This window comes from Platalea leucorodia, assembly GCF_965183815.1.
Source record: "Platalea leucorodia genome assembly, chromosome: W".
NCBI lineage: Eukaryota > Metazoa > Chordata > Aves > Pelecaniformes > Threskiornithidae > Platalea > Platalea leucorodia.
This window is the reverse complement of record NC_138859.1, coordinates 12,186,347-12,209,741: the sequence shown is the minus strand read 5'-3', so window position 1 is coordinate 12,209,741 and position 23,395 is coordinate 12,186,347. Positions and strand designations below refer to the sequence as shown.

The 23,395-nt window shown below is 40.9% G+C and overlaps 1 pseudogene across 1 annotated transcript in view; it reads left to right on the top strand.

Annotated features, from left to right (window-relative positions):
* The first annotated feature begins 486 nt into the window (after positions 1-486).
* Positions 487-23,395, top strand: part of LOC309601740 (poly(A) RNA polymerase GLD2-like) — a 39,712-nt pseudogene continuing 16,803 nt past the window's right edge. Inside the window, exons 1-8 of the transcript in view lie at positions 487-543; positions 3,259-3,459; positions 4,092-4,205; positions 6,332-6,581; positions 7,190-7,306; positions 7,425-7,514; positions 7,827-7,881; positions 20,577-20,620. The product of the transcript in view is annotated as a poly(A) RNA polymerase GLD2-like (transcript). The remainder of the gene's footprint in view (positions 544-3,258; positions 3,460-4,091; positions 4,206-6,331; positions 6,582-7,189; positions 7,307-7,424; positions 7,515-7,826; positions 7,882-20,576; positions 20,621-23,395) is intronic.

The window sequence follows — 23,395 nt, the reverse complement described above, 5'->3', positions numbered from 1 at the left end:
AAACACTTGCAAATAATGAAAGCTAAGGACAGAGAAAAGACACGCCGTGAGGTCAGACTTTCGGTCTGGGCCTTTACAGGGACGCGATGTTGTTCCAGCCCCAGCCTAAGGACCGAGCCTATACCTCCGCACACAAGAACATGGCGGCCGCAGGCAACTACTCCCCGCCCCCCGCACAACGCCAGCACCTCGGCGGGCAACTTCCCCGGTCCAGGGCTGCCCTGCGCCGGGGGCCGCGCAGGAGATACCAGCGTGGCCTCGCACGTCGCCAGCCTGCCGCAGAGGCGACACCCTGGCCGGCTCGCTGCTGGTAACGACCACCGACCCTAAAGTCACGCGCCGCCGCTACAACCCCCCCACGCAGCACAGCGAGGGGGTGAAGAAGGCGCGTGCGCAGGGACCGCGCTGTGGGGGAGAGGCGGTGTGAGAGCTGGGTGGGGTGGTCATTTCCTGCCGGCGTTTCTGTATCCGGGTGAGAGGGCAGCACTCGGCTGGAGCGGTTGTTATTTGCTTCTGGTTCGTGCTGCTTTGGGGGGAGTGCGGGTAAGAGGGTTGTTTGGTGTTGTTTTGTGGGCTTGCTTCTGCTTAGGCCTGGTGTGAGTCTCTCGGCTGGGTGCAGGGGTCTCGTGTCGCTGTGGGGAGAGGTACCAGGGGAGTTGGGGCCCGGGAGGTGAGAGGGGGGTCCCATAGTGCTGTCTTGTGGTCGAGTGTCCTGGTCGCCTCTCGTTAGGCCGCCAAGCACTGAGGTGGGGGGCGAGGTGTGTGAGCACTGTGGGGGCTGGTGAGGCTCCGGGCGCCGTGGGAGCTGCGTCCCCTCAGGGGCTCCGGGGTCGTGTGCACTTGGGCTTGTTTATACGGAAAGTGTACTGGTATTTACTTGTGTGCTTCCCTCAAAAGTACACGCTTACTTGGAAAAAAGTTGCCCGCTGGGGGGAAGCGTACCTGAATTGTAAAGCTTACGAGACTCTTTTTGGAGAGCCTAGCAATTTCCGCCACCGTAATCTCTACTGAAAGTCACTGTAAATGCCGTTATAACTACTGTGAGACAATAGTGTTGCTATGCTGTTTTGTTTTGGGTTTTGATTTAGGGAAGGTAACTTCTCTGTTGCTGTTCTTTCTGGTATTTACAACTTCAAAGACTAAAAAAAAAACCGTTACTTTTACAACTAAATCTCAAATTCTGATGCTGATGAATTATATCTGTCATCTCCTTATGTATACCGTATGTAATGCTGAGAGTGCCTGGGATGCTTAGAGATGAATGAGGTGTGTTAACAGTTGTTACATTGCCTGTCCATACTAGAAATGGGAAAGTTTTAAGAGATTTGTTTCTGTGAAGTGTAGGTCCTTTCTCTCTGTTATGAATTTCTCACTGGAGCCCTTACTATGTCCACTTCCTTCCTTCAAGTGACTAAATTGGTGTTTCTGCATCTGTGTGTTTTGGTTTGTACTGTTTTTATGATTTTTGGACTGCACATAAATATTATTCAGACTAAATGTAAATGTCAGGTGACTTTCTCATCATGCAGTTTGTTTTCTCTCTTCAGCAGAATTGTAAGTAAGCATCTCAAAAATAACTTTCACTAATACATAACACTTCCCCCCCACCTCCAAACAAAAGTGAGAGAGAAAACTGTAAGAACAGTTATCTTAGCTTTTTCTTGGAGCTAGTACAGCAATGTCAATGTAGGTAGTACCAGTTTTTCACTAGTGTGGGCTGTCATCACAGGAAGTAAGGAACAATATCAAACCTGAGCAAATAAACTCCTTGGAATTTATTTGCCTAGGTTCCATGCTAATGCTGCCTGCAGTGATAGTTGGAGCTGTCTGAGGAGGTAAAATATATGACAAGAGTCCATAGTGGTAGGTGAAAGAAGACTTCAAGGCCATGGAAACAATGAGACCTTACTACAATAAAGTTAGGAATAACTGATTTTATTTCAGTGTATGAGAGAATGCCTATTAATGTAACTGTTAATACAATTTTTTATATATATTTTTTTAGTTTGGTAATGGAGAGAGAGAACCTAAAAGTGATACTTTAATTTTATTCCAAACTTAGACTGCTGTGTGGTGATAGGATTTCCATGCTGGTGCATGGATCTGTCAGCACTTTTCCCAAGTGTATTACTGCAGCATTGGGTTGATAAAAAGGTTTTTATGTAATAATTAGGGAAACACTGCCATTGCTCTCATGACTTCTAAATGTTCCACTTGTTTGAAAAAACTTCTTCCTCTTGTATTTGTATCCCCATATTGCACTAATTGGGTAAATATTTATATGCAAAGTATTGAGATCAGTCATGAATGACTGTGTTTCAGTGACACGTCTTTGTTTGCAGGGTTCTTATTTGTTTTTTACTTAAGTCTTAAATGAAGAAACTTGAAAGTAATGTCAGGTTTTCACTGCAGCGAAGAGATATATACAGTATTGATAACTGGTTTTAAAAGTCTTATAATGTGGTCTTGCCATGTAAAGTCTGAACTTTTATTGTTTCCAACATGTAAGTTGAGCTTAAGGTAAAATACTGATCATTTGCAAAATGGATGCAACACATAGTTTAACCTATTGTAGAGGCAAAGATTTTCATCCAGCCTTTCTGCTAATGTATAATGCATATAATGATACAAGATCAAACAGCAGTCAGTTGTGCTAGAATCAATTTGAAATATAGAAAAATGCAGATTTACTATCACAGGCTCCATTCTGTTAGCATGCACATAAAATAACACTATATATATGATATTCTTAAAGCATGAATAGATTAATTGCTGTCACCATTTGGTTGCTGCTTTGCTTATGTTATAAAAAAAAAACCTAATTTTGATTATAGTTTGTGATCAGCTGCATCTTCATGTTCTTATGAAGAAGTCAAGTGTTCCTTCCCTTATATTGTGAACATCATCATGGAACATTTGAAATAAGAAACATATTCCACTAAAACATGTTACTTGAGATGAGAACTCTTATGTTTTGTTTCATGTAACTTTCATAAAATTAAACTTAAAATGGAGGGGAGCAAATCAAAATTCACTTTTAAAAATAAGTAAATTAAGTAGTAATTGTGAAACTTAGAAAATATAGTACTTTTATTTAGCATCTTGTCCTGATAGGAGATAAAACTAGCCCACAATCACAATTCTTTTAAGCAATCTGTGGAAATATATTCTAGATTATTTCAATTTTTAAACCAGAAGTTTAAAAGGTTACTAGTATTTCTTGTTGCCTAATTTTGATTTTTTTTTTTTTTAATGTAGGTAAAAGGCTACATGTTCACTTCAAGTAGAAAGGAGCATGTTCCCAAATTCCTCCAACTTGGGTTGTCCACTCTTCCCTCCAAAACATCATCAACAAAGTAATTTCTTCAATAAGCTTCCTCTAAATGTACCACCTACTCTTTTCTCTCACCAGCAAATTATTGATGCTCAGTTTAACTTTCAGAATGCAGTGGAAGTACAGTAAGATTCAATAGTGGGGATTGGGTTGAAAGAAGTATTTCTGTTTACGGAGGATGTTTTTCACTGTTTTTAAGATTAGACTGCATTAAACTTGAAAAAATAGGAAGGTGTCATGTAAAACAGCTGTATCACTTCTGTTGGTGACCTGCAAGTTTTAATGCTCTCCTGTGTTGTGCATAATGCATGAGATGCCGTTGCACTGGTTAGAGTTAATAATCCACAGTTCAGTTTTAAAGATCTTCAATTGTATTTGTTTACTGGGCAAACCAGGGAGGAGATGAGAAGGAGAAGAAACATTTATTCTTGGGGTTAGGTCTGAAGACACGATGGTGTTCTTTAGGCTCTTAACTTTAATGCTGCCTTAAGTTAAGTTTTGCTAACCTCTTCTTATGCGTGTGCTCTGAAGAATGGCTATCTTATTTTTTTTATTATTTTATTTTTTTAAATGAAAAATACAATATATACTAAAACATTTCTTCATTTTGAATAGAAAAGACAGATGTATTGCTTCTAAGAAAAAAAAAAATGGCAGGTCTTACTGAGTTTAGTATTTACTTAAGAAAAAATGCCAGCTCCAAAAAAAGCATCTTGGTTATTATATGAATAACAGTTATGGAGTGTAGTTTTTCCAGGGCTCTGAGTGGGAACCTTGCAACTATTCCAGCTGTTACACTGCAGCCGTTGACTTATGGAAATGGCAGTCCAGTATGTATGTCTGCAGCCCCCATGTCATTCCGAGGAAGAAAGTAAGTTCTTTGTGTGTGATTAATTCTGGTTGTAATGTACCCATGATGAAGTTTGTCTAATATCAGTTTCTTGTGCAGCTTGACTTTTGTTAGAAATTGCAAGAATAGTGAATAAAACTTTTTTTATGAAACAGGCCATGTCGTGGATCTTTAAAGCATTCATGTATCTGCTTTTGAGAATTTTAGTACTCATAAGTGACTTAGTATGTGTAGTTTTTCTCTTCCAACAGCTGTGGCCTTAAAGAACTGTGACTTGCATATTTTATTTTAATACTATAGTAGATTAGATTGTAGTCTGTGTGTGCTTGACTACAAGAGGGTTTGTGTCAATAAAGTGTGTTCTCTTCCTGTTAATTTGTCAAACTAAGACTGCTCCTTCAATGTTTTATGGGAATTGGATGTTTTTCTTAATCATATGATGTTTTATTTTTCAAATACAAAGTGCTAAATTCAAGCATATATAAGTTCTTTTTTTTAAGAGGAGGTTTATGGAAACATAATTTTTCTACTTTTCAAAAAACTAAACTTACTTGAATTTACATGGCTTCCTTCATTACCTTAGTTGCAACAGAAAGAGGAATTTCAGGTGAACGTGTGGTTTTAGTTTCTCTTAACTTTCTAGGAAAAAAATTACTTTCTTCTCCTTATCAGTTCAAAAATACTAGTTGATATGTATCTGCACAGTTTTTAATAGTTCTGTGAATCAGCTGATAGGGAGGGAGTCTTATGTAATCTGTCTTCAAAACTTTCCTGTATGCTATTTCTCTTCCAGATTTAAAAAATGAGAAAATAAGTACATTTAAATATATTGTATTAAGTTATAGTTGGAATATATAACCGTCACGTGAACTAAAGAAGTTCCTGGTTTCATGTTATATGCGTGTCTTCCTCTTGACCAGTCTGGTTTATGGAAAGCTATGTTGTGTTAAGAGATTTGTAATCAACTAGTTAATCCTTAGATCTTGGGTCAACTCTTCTTAAGGTATTTTTGCTGAAGATGAGTTCATGTAAGTTCTTTTCAGTTAAAATAAGCTGAAACAGCATCATGTTTTGATTTAATGTTACATTGCGAGTTCCTTTAAGGCTGTGGGTGGGTAATGTTATCAGAACTTCTCTCAGACTTGAAAACTAAAATGGTGACTTGAGGTCTCTTCAGTTAAACTTGTGTTTAATTAATAATACTATCTGTTCAGGTTCCCAAAAGCTGTGCCAGCTTTTCTGACTACAAGAAATAACTGTAGCTTTATTAATAGTTAATTCATTTATACATATGAACATTTGATTTCATGCTTTTTTATTAAAAAAAAATGTGTGAATACCCCCATACTGGTTAGCTTATATGCAATACTTCATGTATAAACAAAACATGAATGTCCTCTTTTATTCTTTACTGTGGATAGACCACAGTATTCAATCACTGATCAGCTTTCAGTACAGCTTTTTCTTAATGAAGAGTTCAGATGCCAAGGGGCTGTCTGTAAGATCACTATATCTCTTCAAATATATTTGAATTCCTGTGATAAATGACTTAATGAGGAGATACAAGCTTGTGCTTGAAAATGAGACATTAGTTTTATGACCTGTGTAGCTTAATACAATCATTAGTTTGATTTGTTAAATGAATAGTGGCTCTTTTTTTGCCCGGATTACACATTTCACTGTCTGTATGATCTAAGCCTACACAGACAAATGCTACATTTTGAATGGCTGTTGTGGTAAGTTTCTTTTTCTCTTCTCCCCAGTACTGAACTTATCTTATTCATCACTGGGCAGTCAGAACTCACAAAATTTTCTCACTGCACTTCTGTTGATTTTAAAGAAAAGTTCACTTACATAGTCTGTATGTATCTTTAAAAAAAACATATATGGTTATGAAAATAGTAATACCAGCATTCATCTTTGTTGTCCTGCTTAACTGAACTTGTCTTTTAGATTTCAGTTGGTTAATATAGATACTCTTGTAAAGTAATTGCATCAATTCAGTTCAAGAGTATCTGTACTTTTGTAGTTGTTTGTTCTCTTTCCCATTCCAGGTTTATTTCACCTAATACCTAGGATGAGCATGTCTTTTGTTTTGTAGAATACTTGCTTTTAGTGGAATAGTTACATAATTTTTTTTTCCTTAGGAGACTAAGTGAACAAAGTGTTCCATGTGATGTCAAACGGCAGCGATTTCATTCACCTCATCATGAAACAACTGTAGTTAACCAAGCAGTGCCTTTACCAGAAGAACGTAGATATTCCTTCCCAGGATCAATTCCATCTCCACTGTTCCATGCACGTTATATACCACATTAAACTGGATGTGTCCCTCTGTTGCAAGATACTTCATTTCCAGACCCTATAGAAACCGTGCTCCCTGAGGCAAAAGATAAGGTAATATCTTTCTATGCCTGTGCTTTACATCTGCCTTCTGAGTAGGCAGGGTCCAATGGTTCTGTGGGAGACCACAAAAATTTCTGCAAGGTTCTTTGATAGTGTCATGGGGTCTCTGTTGCTGAGCGGTCATTAGAAGGAATATCAATAAATGTAGCTGCCGCTATGGTCCTATATAGCCTCCTCGTGTGTTTGGTTGTGGAGCATTTTGGAGGGGGGGATAGGGGTGTCATTTGCTTGTGTGTGTTTGTTTTTCATAGTAATGTCAGGAAATCTACATGTCTGTCAGCAGAAGGTATCGCTGGTCTTTCACTGCTTATTCCCCGAAAGACTGCAGATACTGATGGGGCAACAATTATTTTCTGTGGATAGACATTTTATAACAGATTGAACATTTTATAACAGATTGAACAAATTTAAATTTAAAAACTTTGCAGAAATTTCTTCTGGGGGAGGTGTTCAATATGAATTCAAGTGCGGTAAAACTCTAGACAATGGACTAGATCACGTGAAACTTTTTTTAATGCAGTCTTCTATGTTTGATGTAATTGCATCTCTGGCAGGAAAGAATGTTCAATTCTCTTTACTTTTTGAATGTGTGTGTCAAGTTAAGTCAGCAGGTTTTGAAGTTGTTTCAAGCATGTCAACAACAGACCTGTGATTTGAACAGAGAAGAGCTTTGCAGAACAGAAATCCAGAGAGAAATTCAGTGCTTTTTTCCACACATATTTTGAATTTGATTACTTAATATCAGTTTGAATGTTCTTCAAGTTCAGTTCTTTCTTCCTTTTAAACTATGACATGTTGCATCAGTTTTTATTCAGTGATTCTTCTGTTACAGAGAGCAGGCTCTTTTTGGTTGGGTCCTCACTGAACGGGTTTGGCACTCGTAGCAGTGATGGTGACTTGTGCTTGGTGGTTAAAGAAGAACTGGTAAGTAATTTAAAAAATATATAGTTAAAACAAAGTATTTTTAAAATGTGTGTGCTTTTATAAGGCTGGATTCTAAAACAAGAAACAAATGTTCAAATCCTTTTGATTTAATAACACATTTTAGCACTTAATACTTAGGAATTGTGGGTCCAATAATGTTGCAAATATGAATTTAACAGGTGAACAAAGAACAGCAAAATGAAGAAGTAAATTGCCTAAGATCACGAAGAAAATTGTTTAAAGAACTAACTCATTTTAGATGCAGGAACAATTTTTAATAAGTACAAATTTTTTATTTGTTTATATTCATAGCCACTAATTTTAGTGAGCAGGCATAAGAAGGAATTTGATATGCAAAATATCTTAAGTATTTTTAGTGAGAGAAAATGTTTGAGTAGAATTTAAGCTGAGAGAAAAAAAAAATAACAAAAAAACCCCCTAAATAGAGCATAATTTTGAAAGAATTGAAACATCACTGAAAAGGAATTGCACTTTTGTATAAGTGGGGCTAAGTTCTGTGATTTGTGAATGTCTGATAGTTACTTTGCGTATTGAATATGAATTGTTCTGTCTGGCTTTTGCTACAGTAAATGTATTTGTGGACTGAGGAATGTGTTCATACTCATGTACATGTCTCTTATTGTGAGAAGGAGGGAAGTGGATTTCTGTTTGGGAAACCTGTTAGTGAAATCTTATTACTCTTTTAGATTGCAGTGTCTTCCTGGGGACAACACTCTAAGGATTTGTAAAATAAGATGTCACTCACAACAGACTGTGTAGAACGTGGTTTGTTTTTTTTTTTGGGGGGGGGGTGGGGGGGGTGGGGGTGGGGTGGGGGGTGGAATGACTTGATACTGGTGAAATAGTTAATTTAGGTGCCTATTGAAGAAAATATTAAATGTTGACAGTACCAGCACATATAGGAGAAACAGGTCAATTCATAATTCGTATAAGTTGTTTAGACTCCCTTCAGATGAAGAATTCACTGGGGGGGGGGGAGTGGGAGGGGAGGGGGGGAGTGGGGGTATGTGAGCTTTTTGTTGTCAAAAGTGTCTGTACTGTCCTGTGCATGTGTGAATAAGACGTACTTGGTATTTGAGTGTTTTGTCGTCAAGAATGTGTATGCTGTCCTGTGCGCGTGTGAATGAGACGTACTCTTAGTACGAAGCGAGTGCGGAGTCCTGATCCGCGGTTTCGTTGTCCTGCGAGGGAAACGGCCGGAGACGGATGAAGCGAAAGAAAAAGGTTGTAAGGATGTAAAACAGTAATTCTGTAACCCTCTAAGTGGTAAAGTGTGTACCGTGGAACTAACAGTTAAGATACTGCGGGAATACAGGAGAGAACTGGGACCAATAAAATGGGAGGGTCACAACAAAGTAAAAGAAATCTCCATTAGGTTGCATTTTATATCACTGGAAGGACACCGGGGGTCCTCCTGGAGGAAATGTGAATAAGAAAACTCTAATTAAGTATTGTAATCAGTGATGGCCATTGTATAAATTAGATGATGAAGAGAAGTGGCCTGTGAATGGGACTCTGAAGTATAATGCCTTGCTGCAACTCCTGTTATTTTTAAGGAGGGAGGGAAAATGGGACGAAGCAATGTATGTGGATATGTTTTTCACCCTCCGAAATCACCCTGAGTCCCAGAAAGATTGTGGTTTTAATTTTGCTCCCCAAGATCCCATGGTGTTGGCTTTGGAAAGGGAAAATCAGAAAGAGTTAGGGAAGTTGAAGCGATGTTGTTCAGCATGTAGTATTGGACTACTAGAGGTGTTTGAAGGTGACAGAGAAACCCAGAAAGGCGGAAGAAAAGTGCCTTTCCAGATGGATGATGTGGATAAGTGGAAGGATGCAATTAAGGGGTACAGGGAGGACCCAAGTGGGATTGCGAAAAGGTTTGAGTGGATTACTAAGAATTTGGACCCGGATTGGAAAGGTGTGGATCTTATGCTAGATGATATGACTGAAACTGAGAAGCAGCTTGTATTAAAGGCAGCCCAAGCTCATGTAGAAACACAGATTGAGGGATGAGTGTTACACGGCACGGCCGAAGATCCTGTGCCCTCCAGGGACCCGGGTTGGGACCCTAATGATCCAGCTCAGTACCGTTTGTTGCAACGATACCGAACCTGGATCAAATTTGGAATAGAACATGTGATCCTAAAGGCAGTTAACTGGTCTGCTCTGTATGCTATCAAGCAGGGGCAGACTGAAACGCCCACGGAGTTTTTAGATCGCTTACAGGCTGCTGTGAGAAGATTTACTACTATGGAACCGGAGTCAGAAGCTGCCACACAGCAGTTGGTATCTCTGTTTTTGGGACAATCCACTAATGATATCAGAAAGAAACTTCGGAAACTTAGGGAACCAGACATAAGGAATTTAGAAAAGTTGCTGGAGGAAGCGTGGAGAATATATCGGAATGGGGAGGGGGAGGACAGAAGGAAACTGGGAAAGGAGATGGTGGCTGCGTTAGCCACATTCTCTGTATTGAGTCAAACATTGTTGCCTATAAGTAAACAAAATCTTAATGTTGTGGGAGCAACTGGGCAGGTTGAAAAAGCTTTTTTTCTTGAAACCATTAAAATTTAGAATTGGGAAGAGTGTGGGGATTCATGATTTCTCTACCTGCCTGAGGCTCCTAGACTATTACTGGGAAGGGACCTATTAGAACAACTAAATCCCGAAATAAAATTTAGAAATGGGGAAATTGAATTTAAAATACCAGACAAAAATCATATTGGAATTTTAAGCTTGGTTCTTACTGAACCCCAAATTAGAGAAGAAGAAATTATACAAGAAATAAAAGACCAGGTATACCCAGGAGCGTGGGCCTCAGGAATACCCGGAAAGGCTAAAAATGCTGAATTGGTTGTTGTTAAACTCAAAGAAGGGGCACGACCTGTTAAGATAAAGCAATACCCCTTGAAATTGGAGGATAGGCGAGGGGTAAAAAGTATTTTAGAAGAGTTTATAAAATTTGGACTTAATTAAATGCTCTTCAGAATATAACACTCCCATTCTGCCTGTCAAAAAGCCTGATGGCAAAACTTATCAATTGGCGCAAGATTTGCGGGTAATAAATAGTTGAAGATTTGTATCCAGTAGTGGCAAACCCATATATTCTGCTGACTGGTTTAAAGGAAACCTATGAATGGTTTACTGTGTTAGATTTAAAGGATGCATTCTTTTGCCTTACCTTGGCTCCAGAAAACTGCAATTTATTTGCCTTTGAATGGGAAAACCCTGATACAGGACGAAAAACCCAACTGACCTGGACAGTGTTACCCCAAGGATTTAAAAACAGCCCTACCATTTTTGGAAATCAATTAGCTAAGGAATTAGAGACCTGGGAGAGGCCCCCAGGAAATGGGATTCTTTTGCAATATGTGGATGATATCTTAATAGCCACAGAAAAGGATGAAGAGTGCAAGGAATGGACTGTGAGCTTGTTGAATTTTCTGGGATTAAGTGGTTACCGAGTCTCATTACAGAAAGCCCAAATCTTGAAGAAGGAAGTAATATACCTGGGATTCGTGATTTCTAAGGGACAAAGACAGCTCGGGAATGACCAAAAGGAAGCTATCTGCAGAACTCCAGAACCGACCATGGTAAAAGAGCTTGGAACCTTTTGGGAAATGACAGGTTGGTGCCGATTATGGATCTATAATTATGGACTTTTGGTTAATCCTCTATATGAACTGTTGAAAATAGCCAGACACAATTAATATGGACTGATGAAGCTAAGAGGGCATTCAAGGAAGTGAAACTGGAGCTAATGAAGGCTCCAGCTTTGGGCCTACCAGATGTAACGAAACCTTTCTGGCTGTTCTCCTATGAAAGGCAAGGAGTGGCTCTGGGAATTCTGGCCCAGAAGCTGGGTCCTTATAAACGAGCTGTAGCATACTTCTCTAAACAATTGGATGAAGTAAGCAAAGGATGGCCGGGATGCCTTTGGGCAGTGGCCGCCGTTGTTTTGATTATCCAAGAAGCTCGAAAATTTACTTTGGGACAAAAGATGATTGTGCACACTTCCCACACTGTAACCTCCGTTTTAGATGATATAGAAATCATAAGCGATAATCAGGAAATGGAGACTGTCGTGCATGATTGTATAGAAACTATTGAAACTGTATATGCAAGCAGACCAGACTTGAAGGAGGAGCCGCTGGAGGAAGCCGACCGAAGGTGGTATACTGATGGGAGCAGTTTCATAAAGAATGGAGTTCGAATGGCAGGATATGCTGGAACCACCACAGACCGACTGGTGGAAGCAAAGTCACTCCCTAAGGGTACATCTGCACAACGAGCTGAAATAATTGCCCTAGTGAGAGCGTTGGAGCTGGCTGAAGGGCTGCGAGTCAAAATATGCCTTTGGTGTAGTCCACGCCCATGGAGCAATTTGGAAGGAACGAGGACTCTTGACTGCTCAAGGAAAAGGTATAAAACATCCTGATATAATTTTACGACTTTTAGATGCTGTACAACTTCTGTCAGCAGTGGCGATTATGCACTGCAAACGGCATCAGAGAGGTAACACTGACAGGGAAGTGGGAAATAAATGGGCTGATTACGAGGCAAGATGAGCTGCGGAACAAGGTGAGGTATTAAGTATAATTCCTGAAAAATCTTTGCCACTACCTGAGACAAACATATGATTTAGATCTTTGTGAAAGCACCTCTGACGGTATCTTATGTGGACAACAGTCTAACCATGCTTATTAGAACATTCTGTTAACAGTTGCAAATGGATGATCCTGTCTCCTGATGTGTTTGAAATGTTTGTAGAAATTAATGCCAGACGTGTGTTTAGTGACTAATTGATCGGTAGTTGCAGAATATCGCCTAATCACTCCCTTTATGTGTTCGCATATACAGAAGAACAAGTGGCAATGTTTTGGCTTAAATATAAGTCGTGCAAACATCTCTGGAAAAATTAAACAAAATCTTGAACCAATGATAACTAAGGACAAACTTATTGGACTGTCTAGTCAAATTAAAGATGATACCGCCCATCATTGGTGGGATATCTTTTGGGATACTCACCCTCTGCAGAGAAAACTTTGAATGTTCTAGTCCACCCACTCCTGATATTATTGGTGTTTGTTATTACACTAACAGTTGTCAATTGCCTTTTGTGGTATAAGCTGAAGAAATTGGCTATGAGAGTTTGGGCCTTGCCTAAGGTGATAAAATATGAAAACTTAAGACCTTTGTAAAGAAATTTACAAAGTTTAAAGAAAGGGGGGAATGAAAGGGTTAAAGCCAAGATAGACAAAGCCACTGCATCAAAATGCCTCCTGAAGCCTAGGGGCAAGGAGGATATTTAAATATCTTAGTCACTTAACTAAACAAAAGAAAGGCCTTTGTGATTTAGGGAGTAGTTAGAATGGTTGTAAGATAAGGGGGCTCCAGGAGAATCCCATCTCAGACAACTGGGCATTGGGAGAACAAATACATGGAAGATAGGAAGTCACAAAAGAGTGACAACAGCAGCCTTGAGGGACACCGTTTACGTGATCCTAGGACTGAGTTTGCGCAGAAGCAAAGGTCAATCGGCGAACACAGTGAAGAAGACTACGAGCCTTCATCTGAAGACCCCCAAAGACCACTTGAAGACCACCACGGGAGACGACTGCCCATGCGGATCGGACATGTGCATATGTTAATAAGTTCCAGGAAATCTCATGTTTATGTAAATGATTTCACGGAAATCCTGTGAATATGTAGGTTTTTATAGTATATAATCTCTGAAAGTCTACCAGATCGGTGGAGCACTTATGGTGGAGAATCCCCAGTGCTGCCCAGTGCTGCAGTAAAGAATACCTGCTTAATAGTAACTTCGTTGCTATTGGGTTTCATTTCAGGGACTCTCTGAATACTCCGTTTCTCCCTTGGGGGGGATTCAGACTGTGAGGAGAAGCATCCGTGAATTTTTGTATCAATGTGGTCTAGCAATGAGTGACCATCTCAACAGTGACTTGATAAGCATTTGATAGTTAGTGTTACATTTTTAATGGAAAAGGGCCTTTCCACTTTGAAAATAGATTTGGAGAATAAATTTCTGTGTATCGCAGTAACTCTAGAGACTTGTATTGGGCACTGTGTGCAGTCATGAATAGCCAATTACTGAGCTGTACATAAAAGTAATGCACAAAAGGGAAGAGAGTAGGAGTTACAAGTATAAATGTGTAGGCTTGCCACAATGTTAACAACCCTGCAAGCATGAGGGCATTTGCTGTAGTCATGTGTGGCAGCTGCCACAGCTGTCTGGGGAAGGGAAAAATAGTTCAAATAATTCCTTTCATGCAAAACCGTGATCAGTTGGCTGCCTGGGGAGGATCAGCAGTCTGTAGGCCAAAGAGGAGCTGTTACCAGTGCTTCATCAGCCTTTTCTGCTAAAAAAGGCTGAAGTGTGGCTCTAGACATGTATCTAGCACCAGCTGTTTAGATTTTGATGTTTTATTCGTGCAGATATTAACTTTTTTCACTTCTGCTACTGAAAGCAGCTTGTGTCCTAGTCATAGAATTTTCTAATAGGGCTTTTGATGTTACTGGGGAGGAGGAGGAAAAAAAAAAAAAGCTTTCTTTAGCAGTAAATACTGTCCCTGTCTTCACTAGGCAAATTTCTTTCCTTTATTAATCCATTTCCATATTCTCATACTTGTGTGGAAGTCTTTGAATCTAAGGTTAGTGTGTCTTGAGTTTATTTTGTAGATACATCGTCTTGTGCATGAACTTTCCTCCAGGTAACGGGTCCAACTATCTTGTACAGTAGGAAAAGGAAAACTCATGTGGCAAATGCTAGTGGTAAGGGGTAACTTTTTCCCTTAACTCCATCCTCCTAGTATATTATGCAGACCCAGATGAAATATCTGGATTGCTTATATTGTTCAGATTTTGTTGCCTGTTCTTTCATTATGGCAGAGAATTGGAAAATATCCAAGTTCTTGTAGAACTAAGATGCTCTTTCCTATTTCTAAACATCCACAAACAAAATAAAATTATTATTAAAGCAGCTGTGATCATATTCTTAGCAGTCCTGGTAGTTAATACAGTATACTCTTTGAAGATATCCCAAGCATGTTCTGAGAATTCTGCTGTTCTGATTCTTAGTCCCTATGGAAAAAGGTTTCTGTAACATCTCTTACCCTGTGAGACCTTGTCTGAAGGGTGAATTAAGTCCCAAGTCAAAGTCCTGTGTGCTGAACTTAATTATTGTTTTCCCTAGTAAATGATGTAGACCAATTGTTTAAGAAGACATGCTGAAGCTTTAGTATGAGGAGTGCTCTAACAGTTCTGTAGCTGCTCTAAGGCTCGAGTAGGATGTGAATACTTTAGGATTTTTTTTCTGTCTATGGCACCATTGTTGTGGTTTAACCCCAGCCAGCAACTAAGCACCACACAGCCGCTCGCTCACTCCCCACCAGTGGGATAGGGGAGAGAATCAGAAGGGTAAAAGGGAGAAAACTCGTGGGTTGAGATAAGAACAGTTTAATAATTGAAGTAAAATGAAATAGAACAGTTAAATAGGCAAAGCAAAAACCGTGCACGCAGACAAAGCAAAGCAAGGAATTCATTCACTACTTCCCATCGGCAGGCAGGTGTTCAGCCATCTCCAGGAAAGCAGGGCTCCATCACGCGTAACGGTTACTTGGGAAGACAAATGCCATCATACCCAATATCCCCCCCTTCCTTCTTCTTCCCCCAGCTTATATACTGAGCATGACGTCATATGGTATGGAATAGCCCTTTGGCCAGTCTGGGTCAGCACCCCCCCTGGCTGTGCCCCCTCCCAGCTTCTTGTGCACCTGGCAGAGCAGGGGAAGCTGAAAAGTCCTTGACCAGTGTGAGTGCCACTTAGCACCTATTTAGCAACAGCTTAGCACTTCTTAGCAAGAACCAAAGCATCAGTGTATCATCATCCACATTGTTCTCATCCTAAACCCAAAACACAGCCCCATACTGGCTACCAAGACGAAAATTAACTCTATCCCAGCTGAAACCAGGACAACCATCTAACATGAGAGAGAAGGGGTTTTTTTCCCGTTACTTGCGTTGTGCAATATATGCTTTCCCCATCCATGACTTTAATAAGTTAGACATTAATGATACTAACAAACACAAAATATACTAAACAATTGTATGACCTTTATAACCTGTTTGCCATTCAGTAGACCAGCTAACAGCATTAGACTGTGTTTATGTGTGTTATGGGGATTTTGATAGCAATTGCTGCTGAGTGTGTTGGGTGTTACTTTTATTTTAGGTTACTTTTGGAGACTCAGTATGTAATAATTTGCAACTGAAGAATGTGTACTTATGCAGTATTGGGAGACTTCCTGTGCTGTGATAGAATCATATTATATTAGATGTAGGGAAAAAAATGAATGAAGCTCTGATTTTCATTTAGGGAATCTAGATGAGTTTCTTATAGCCATGAATTAACATGAATTTTAAAAGTCAAGTCATTCCCAGCTGCTGTAGAATTTTTCATGTCTTCTACAAATACGTCTTCTACAATTACATTACAAATACAAAAATACATGTCTTCTGCAAACGCGGCTTAACCGCCAACGGCACTCAGTCGGCGAAGAGCACAGTGGCGGCAAGGGTAAGTCCTGCGGCTCAGCGCTAGATTGGGGCAGGCGAGGGGGTTCTCGGAGCCTCTCGTGAGTGAGGTTGACGTGCATCTGACGCGGCGTGGGCGTTGCCAGGAGTCAACGGCGGGAGATTTAAACGGCCCCTAGGGAGCGCGCGAAAAGGACGCGCAAACAGGGCGTGGCGCGGCAGTTTGCGCAGGCAGGGCTCTGCAACCCGCTTGTAGGTCCACAGTCCAGGGAAGTGCTCTAGGCCTCTGGCAAAATGGTGGGCACTCGCCTCAGGTCCAAAACCACTGTTCCTACAGAGAAAGCCCCTGAGACATCTGATGCATCCACCCAGACGGATCTGGTAAGAAAAGAAACATCAATACAGGTGGTAGGTTGCAGCAAGTGCCCAAACCCTTCCCCTGATGAAGAGGTAAGTACCTGCATAAGGTGCGCACAGGTCGATGATCTGTTATGTCAGGTGGCCGAACTGCAGGAAACAGTTACAAGGCTGTGCAGTATTAAAGGAGCCGAGACAGAGATAGATAGGTGGCTTCAGAGCCATGTTCCTGTGACAGACACCACTGAGAATGAGGCACCTTGTACCCTGGTGACTCACAAAAGCAGGACTCCACATCAACCTGCACTCTCCACCATCAAAATCAAAAACACATATGAAGCCTTAACAGCTGAGGACACCCATGAGCAAGGCCTGCAAAGCCCCCTGCAAGGGGAAACTGTACCAGCAACACACAGTGGACACCGTAAAAAGAAACGACGAGTACTCGTAGTGGGTGACTCTGTTGAAGGGTACTGAGGCACCCATCTGCCGACCTGACAGGGAGTCACAAGAGGTATGCTGCCTTCCGGGAGCTAAGGTTCAAGAAGTGACAGAGAGGGTGCCGCAACTCATCAAGAAAATGGATTACTATCCGTTGTTACTATTTCATGTAGGCATGAACAACACTGAAAGCCGAAACCTGGGTAAAATCAAGGAAGACTTTCAAGCCCTGGGGGTGCAAGTGAAAAACATTGATGCCCAGGTTATCTTTTCCTCCATCTTGCCAGTTCGAGGGAAGGGGGTAGCCAGAAATAGGCGCATAATGCATATCAACTCCTGGCTATGTGGCTGGTGCCGTCGTGAGAGTTTTGGCTTTTACGACAATGAGGCATTCTTCGATGACTATAACATGCTAGGGAGGGATGGAATCCACCTGTCTTAGAAGGGGCAAGGGAATCTTCAGCAACAGGCTGGCTAACTTGGTGAGGCGGGCTTTAAACTGAAGGACTTGGGGGGGTGGGGTCCAAAACAGAAATGCTCATGCCACCACATCCAACTGGGGAGTAAGTCAGGCCAACCAGAGTGGCGACGGATGTTCCTTAGCTGTCTCCCAAGATGTGTACCAGAGGAGCAACCACCTCAAGTGTATGTATACAAATGCACATAGTCTGGGAAACAAACAGGAGGAACTGGAGCTCCGTGCCCAGTCAGAAGGTTATGATATCATAGGAGTAACTGAGACATGGTGGGACAACTCACATGACTGGGGAATCGCGATGGACGGTTATAGGCTGTTTCGCAAAGACAGACAGGGGAAAAAGAGGTGGAGGAGTCACACTCTATATTAAGGAAAACCTCGAATGTATCGAAGTCACAATCACCATAGTTGAGTGCTCTATTAAATGCCTCTGGGTTAAAATTAGAGGGGTCATCTTCAAGCAGGACCTTACAGCGGGCATCTGTCACCGACCTCCAAACCACGATGATAAAGCTGATGAAGCAATATTTGGGACACTAAGGCAAGCTTCTGGTCAACAGAACCTGGTTCTCATGGGTGACTTCAACTACCCAGACATTTGCTGGAAGAACAATACAGCAGCTCGCATGTCATCCATCAAGTTCCTGGAATGCATAGAGGACTGTTTTCTCTTACAAATGTTAGATGTGCCAACCAGGAAGGAGGCACTGCTGGACTTGCTATTCACAAACCAAGAAAACCTGCTTTGTAATATGTCGGTCAGTAACAACCTTGGCTGCAGTGATCACAATATTGTGGAGTTTGGGATCCGGCTGAGCATGCTGAAGGTTAGCACCAAGACAAGGGTTCTAGATATTAGAAGAGCAAACTTCAGCTCACTCAGAGCTCAGTTGGGAGGGATTCCGTGGGATGCTTCCATGGAGGATAAAGGAGCCAGCGAGTGCTGGGAGTTCTTCAAGAATGCTCTCTTGGAAGCACAAAACCAGTTCATCCCCTATAAAAGAAAGGGAAGGAAGCGGAGCAAGAGGCCTTCTTGGCTCAACCATGAGCTCCTGGGTCTGCTTAAAACCAGAAGAGATGCATACCAGAGATGGAGAAGTGGAAGATTATCCATTGAGAACTACAAGGGCATTGCCAGAGTGTGCAGAGATGCAGTTAGAAAAGCAAAAGCTCAGCTTGAGTTGGAACTGGCCAGAGATGTCAAAAATAACAAGAAAGGGTTCTTCAGGTATGTAAATTGCAAGTGGAAACAGAAGGAAAACCTAGGCCCACTGTTAAACAGGAGAGGTGACTCAGTCACCAACAATGCTGAAAAGGCAGAGGTTCTCAACACTTTCTTCACCTCTGTCTTTACCAACACTGTTGGATCCCAGGCGCTGGGAACAAAAATCCAGGTTGATCCAAACATAGACCCACCATCAGTGAAGGAGGAGTTAGTACGTGAATTATTACAGGAGCTTGACCCCTACAAATTGATGGGCCCTGACGCCATCCACCCGAGGGTGTTGAGAGAGCTGGCTGATGTCATTGCAGGGCCGCTCTCCATAATCTTCGAGAAGTCATGGAGATCAGGGGATGTCCCAGAGGACTGGAGGAAGGCAAACGTTACCCCTATCTACAAGAAGGGCTCAAGGGAGGATCTGGGTAATCAGTCTTACTTCAGTCCCCGGGAAAGTTATGGAATGGATCCTCCTGGGGGCCATCATGAGTCAAATGAAGCATATGATTGGGAAAAGCCAACACGGCTTCACCAAGGGCAGATCGTGCCTGACAAATCTGGTGGCCTTCTATGATAAAGTGACCTGCTTGGTTGACATGGGGCGAGCGGTGGACGTTGCCTACCTGGACTTTTCCAAGGCCTTCGATACGGTTCCCCACGGCCTCCTCCTGGAGAAATTGATGCGTTATGGCCTGGACAAGTGGTCTGTGTGGTGGGTGAGGAATTGGCTGATGGGCCGCACCCAAAGGGTGGTGGTAAATAGCTCTTTTTCAAACTGGCAACCCGTCACAAGTGAGGTCCCCCAGGGATCGATACTGGGCCCAACGCTATTCAATATCTTCATAAGTGAGCTGGATAACGGGATCAAGTGTAGCCTGATGAAGTTTGCAGATGACACCAAACTGAGTGGGGAAGTAGACACTCTGGAAGGGAGAGCCACCCTGCAGGAAGATCTGGATAGGCTGGAAGAGTGGGCTAACAAGAACCTTATGGAGTTTAACAAGGACAAGTGTAAGGTCTTGCACCTGGGAAAACATAATCCAGGAGTGCAGCTCAGACTGGGATCGACCTGGCTGGAGAGTAGCTCTGTGGAGAGGGACCTGGGGGTCCTGGTGGACAGGAAGCTCAATATGAGTGAACAGTGTGCTGCTGCAGCCAAGGCGGCCAATAGGATGCTGGGTTGCATCAAAAAGGGCATCACCAGCAGAGATAAAGAAGTCATTATCCCTCTCTACTTGGTGCTTGTCAGGCCACACCTGGAATACTGTGTACAGTTCTGGTCCCCACTATACAAAAAAAGATGTGGACAGGCTGGAGGGGGTCCAGAGAAGGGCCACCAAGATGATCAGGTGTCTGGGAAGCCTGCCATATGAGGATAGGCTGAGAGAGCTGGGCTTGTTCAGCCTTGAGAAAAGGAGGTTTAGAGGTGATCTCATCACCATGTTCCAGTACTTAAAGGGGAGCTACAAAGAAGATGGAGACTGCCTTTTTACAAGGAGTCACATGGTAAGGACAAGGGATAATGGGTACAAGTTACTCCCAGGGAGATTCCGATAGGACACGAGAGGGAAATTTTTCACAATGAGAACAGTCAATCATTGGAATAATCTCCCCAGGGAGGTGGTTGACTCCACTATGCTGAACACGTTTAAGACTCAGCTGGACATGGTGCTGGGTCGTCTTGTCTAGATTGTGCTAGAAAGTTTGGACCAGATGATCCTTGAGGTCCCTTCCAACCTGGTATTCTATGATTCTATGAAATAGCAGTATCTTAGTAACAGCTTCTCTTAGCTGAATTAACTCCTTATACTACTATATACAAGATATAGTAATAGAAAGATTTGTGGAATAATTTATTTTACAAAATACATGAAAGTGAAGTTCTTAAATGTTTCTAAGATGGAATTTCAGTCCAACCCTTTGGTGTAGTTGATATGGTAATGTTACCTGTGAATTACATGAATCACAGCAACTTTAAACTTTTTTTTTATAGCCCTACCTGAACCCATCCTTCCATCCCTCCAAAAAAATTACCCAGTAAGTGTTTCTTATTAATTTACTACATCATATATGTGTATGAAGCTGCTTATCTAAAATATGTGAATTCTTAAATATCTCTAATGGGTTAAGTTAAACATAGTCTGTAAGCCTGGTCATTGATAACCTTTTTCACACTTACGTTTAGTGTATTTGCTGCTTTTGATCATTTCTTTAATGAAAACAGTTTGTTATATATGGGAAGATTTCACACACAATTGGAAATGAGTGCTAATGAGAGCTGCTGACCTAATTCTCTCTATGCTGGCCTGAAAATATTCCTGTCATCTGTAACTTTGATTCTTATTTCTTAATATGTTACGTAATGTTGTTTCCATCCAACTGTGGTGTTTCAGAATTCCATATCTTCCCACAGCTGTTGAGTTGCTTGATATTTCTGGGTGCAGAGAGTGAATGATATATGTTTTATTAAGGAGACTTTTGAGACCTCACAAAATTGGGCTTCAGTCCAACAAGAAAACACCTTTTGGGGACTTTGCTGTTATGTCCAGATCGTACTCTGAGTTCCAGAGAACTCTGTGAATTGGTATGCTTTGATCCTCTGCAGAATTAGGACTGCAATTCGTGAGCCTTAATCTAAGGAAGATTACCTAGAAATAACAGCTACCCTCTTAAAAAATACTTGTCTGGGGACAAAAGAGCTATTGCTGAATAGTTCTATGCTATAACTAATTTAGAGAAATACCTCATTCCTTCTTCCTTACCTTTCCTTTCATGTGTCACTTAAATTTTTTCTTTATTCATAGTTGCTATAGTCTGATGTTCCTGTCTGGTTTGGTTTTGGGTTTTTTTGGTGGGTTTTTTTTTTGGTTGTTTTTGGGGTTTTTTTTGTTTTTTTTTTTTTTTTTTTTTTTACTGTTGCTGATAATTGTGCTGAGGTAGTAGTATCAGAAAGCCATTCTTTCTTTTGCATATACTTCCTATAATGCTGAAATGTGAATATTTGATGACATTGTACATCAGGGAGAAAATACTGTGGTGTCAGCCATCTTGGGTAATTAGAATAATCAAGGTGCAGGAGAAAGCTTTGAGCTATAGTAAACTTTTGTTTCTATTTTGTAACCCTGCTTAGGTATACCTGTGCTAAATTTTTTTATGGTCTTTATTTTTTCTCTGATTTTTTTTTACTGTACTGTGTGCCTTCTAATCTCTTCATTGTTAGTGCTTAAAAGCATTTGAAGCTGTTTTTCATTTCTTGTACACCTAGCTTTATCTGGTGTTTTTTTTTAATTACTAAATTTGCTAATTATATTTGCCTAAAGCTCATATACTGTAGTATTTTAAGTTTTGTGTAGCATGCAATTTAAAGAAAACAACTGTAAGAATCAGTAATTTTGACTTCTTTGTAATAATAATTCAAACATTTATATTTGTAGTGTTTGAACTGTGTAAATGCCTTCAGAGTACTATACAAATATTAATGGTTTAAATTATTAAAGCAAAAGCATACAATACCATAAGCTGAAAAATCTGATGAATTTGTACTAAATGCAAGGTTTCATCTTGTGTCCTGTGAAAGTGGTAAATCACTTGCAGGTTCCTGTGTTTCTAGAACACTGCTGTAGGAATAGCATTCTTTTTTACCCTGTTTCAACATAGATTTCTTTGTTGGTTATCTTGTCTTTGGAGTATGGACAAATATTCTAGAATTACTAATAAAATAAAAAGAATATTTTATACATGCTTACTATAAACCAAAGTAAAACTATGGATCAGGATACTAAAAAAAAAAATTATGCTAGAAATTTGCAAATACATTTTTAGTCTACTGTCTCCATTAGGAATATAATTAAGTGTTTAAAATGTGCTGTGAAAGTTACAATTTCTGAATACTGATACTGCAAAGAAATTTAAAATGGAAATGAGAAATACACAAAAACGATTCTGGTCTTGTAGCTTGCAGTAATAACTACAAAGCATGGGCAAATGTCAGTACCCAAAGAAACTATATTTTTCTTGTGTTTGTAGCTAGTCAAAGCTGTGTCTCTGTTCTACTACTACACATAAATGCTGCTTCTACCCTTCTGAAACAAACCACCCTACTTACAGTCTGTTGGGTTTTTTTTCCCAAATCAAATTTGCAGCTCTTTCTGCAGTTTGAAAATACTTCTGCGCTTTGAAGGAAACTGCTTGTTTTAAATTGTAGGTGCTGTGTAAAAGAGACATGCTTACCTAGAGCGAGAAACAAAAGGCAGATTCTGTGACTTGGTATATCTCTACTGCAGATGTGAAGGGTGAGAAGTCCTGGAAAGCCACTAGATCTGACCACCTGTGCATTCTGTTGCCATGGGGGAGTCTCCAGCTGGCACCGAGCTGATGTTTTGCAACCACTAGTTTAGAGGGAGTGTTGGAGCATATCAGATGTGGGGTTGGATTCTGGGGCTTCCTGGCCCCCCAGCCAGATGGGGTAGCCCACAAAATGTGTTGATCGGTTCTGAAGCTTATATAGAACTCACCTCTGAGTCATGACTTTCACAGATAAGCTCTGGAGAACCTGTGATGGCTTAGGCCGCTACTGCTTCTGGTTGTTTTGCCTGTGTATTTGCCAGAGGTGAACATTGCTGCCACTGGGAGTCAGAAGGGAACGTGTGCCTCAGTCTCCAGTGTTCCAGCGCAGCCTGGTGTATTAGCTTGAATCCAGATGGAGCTGGGTCTCCACTAGTGCTCTAGATTGTGAACTTCATGGGCTCTAGCATGAGCACGTTTTTGTTTCTGCTTCCTCAGCTTCATGAGCAGTCATATCTTACAAAGGGA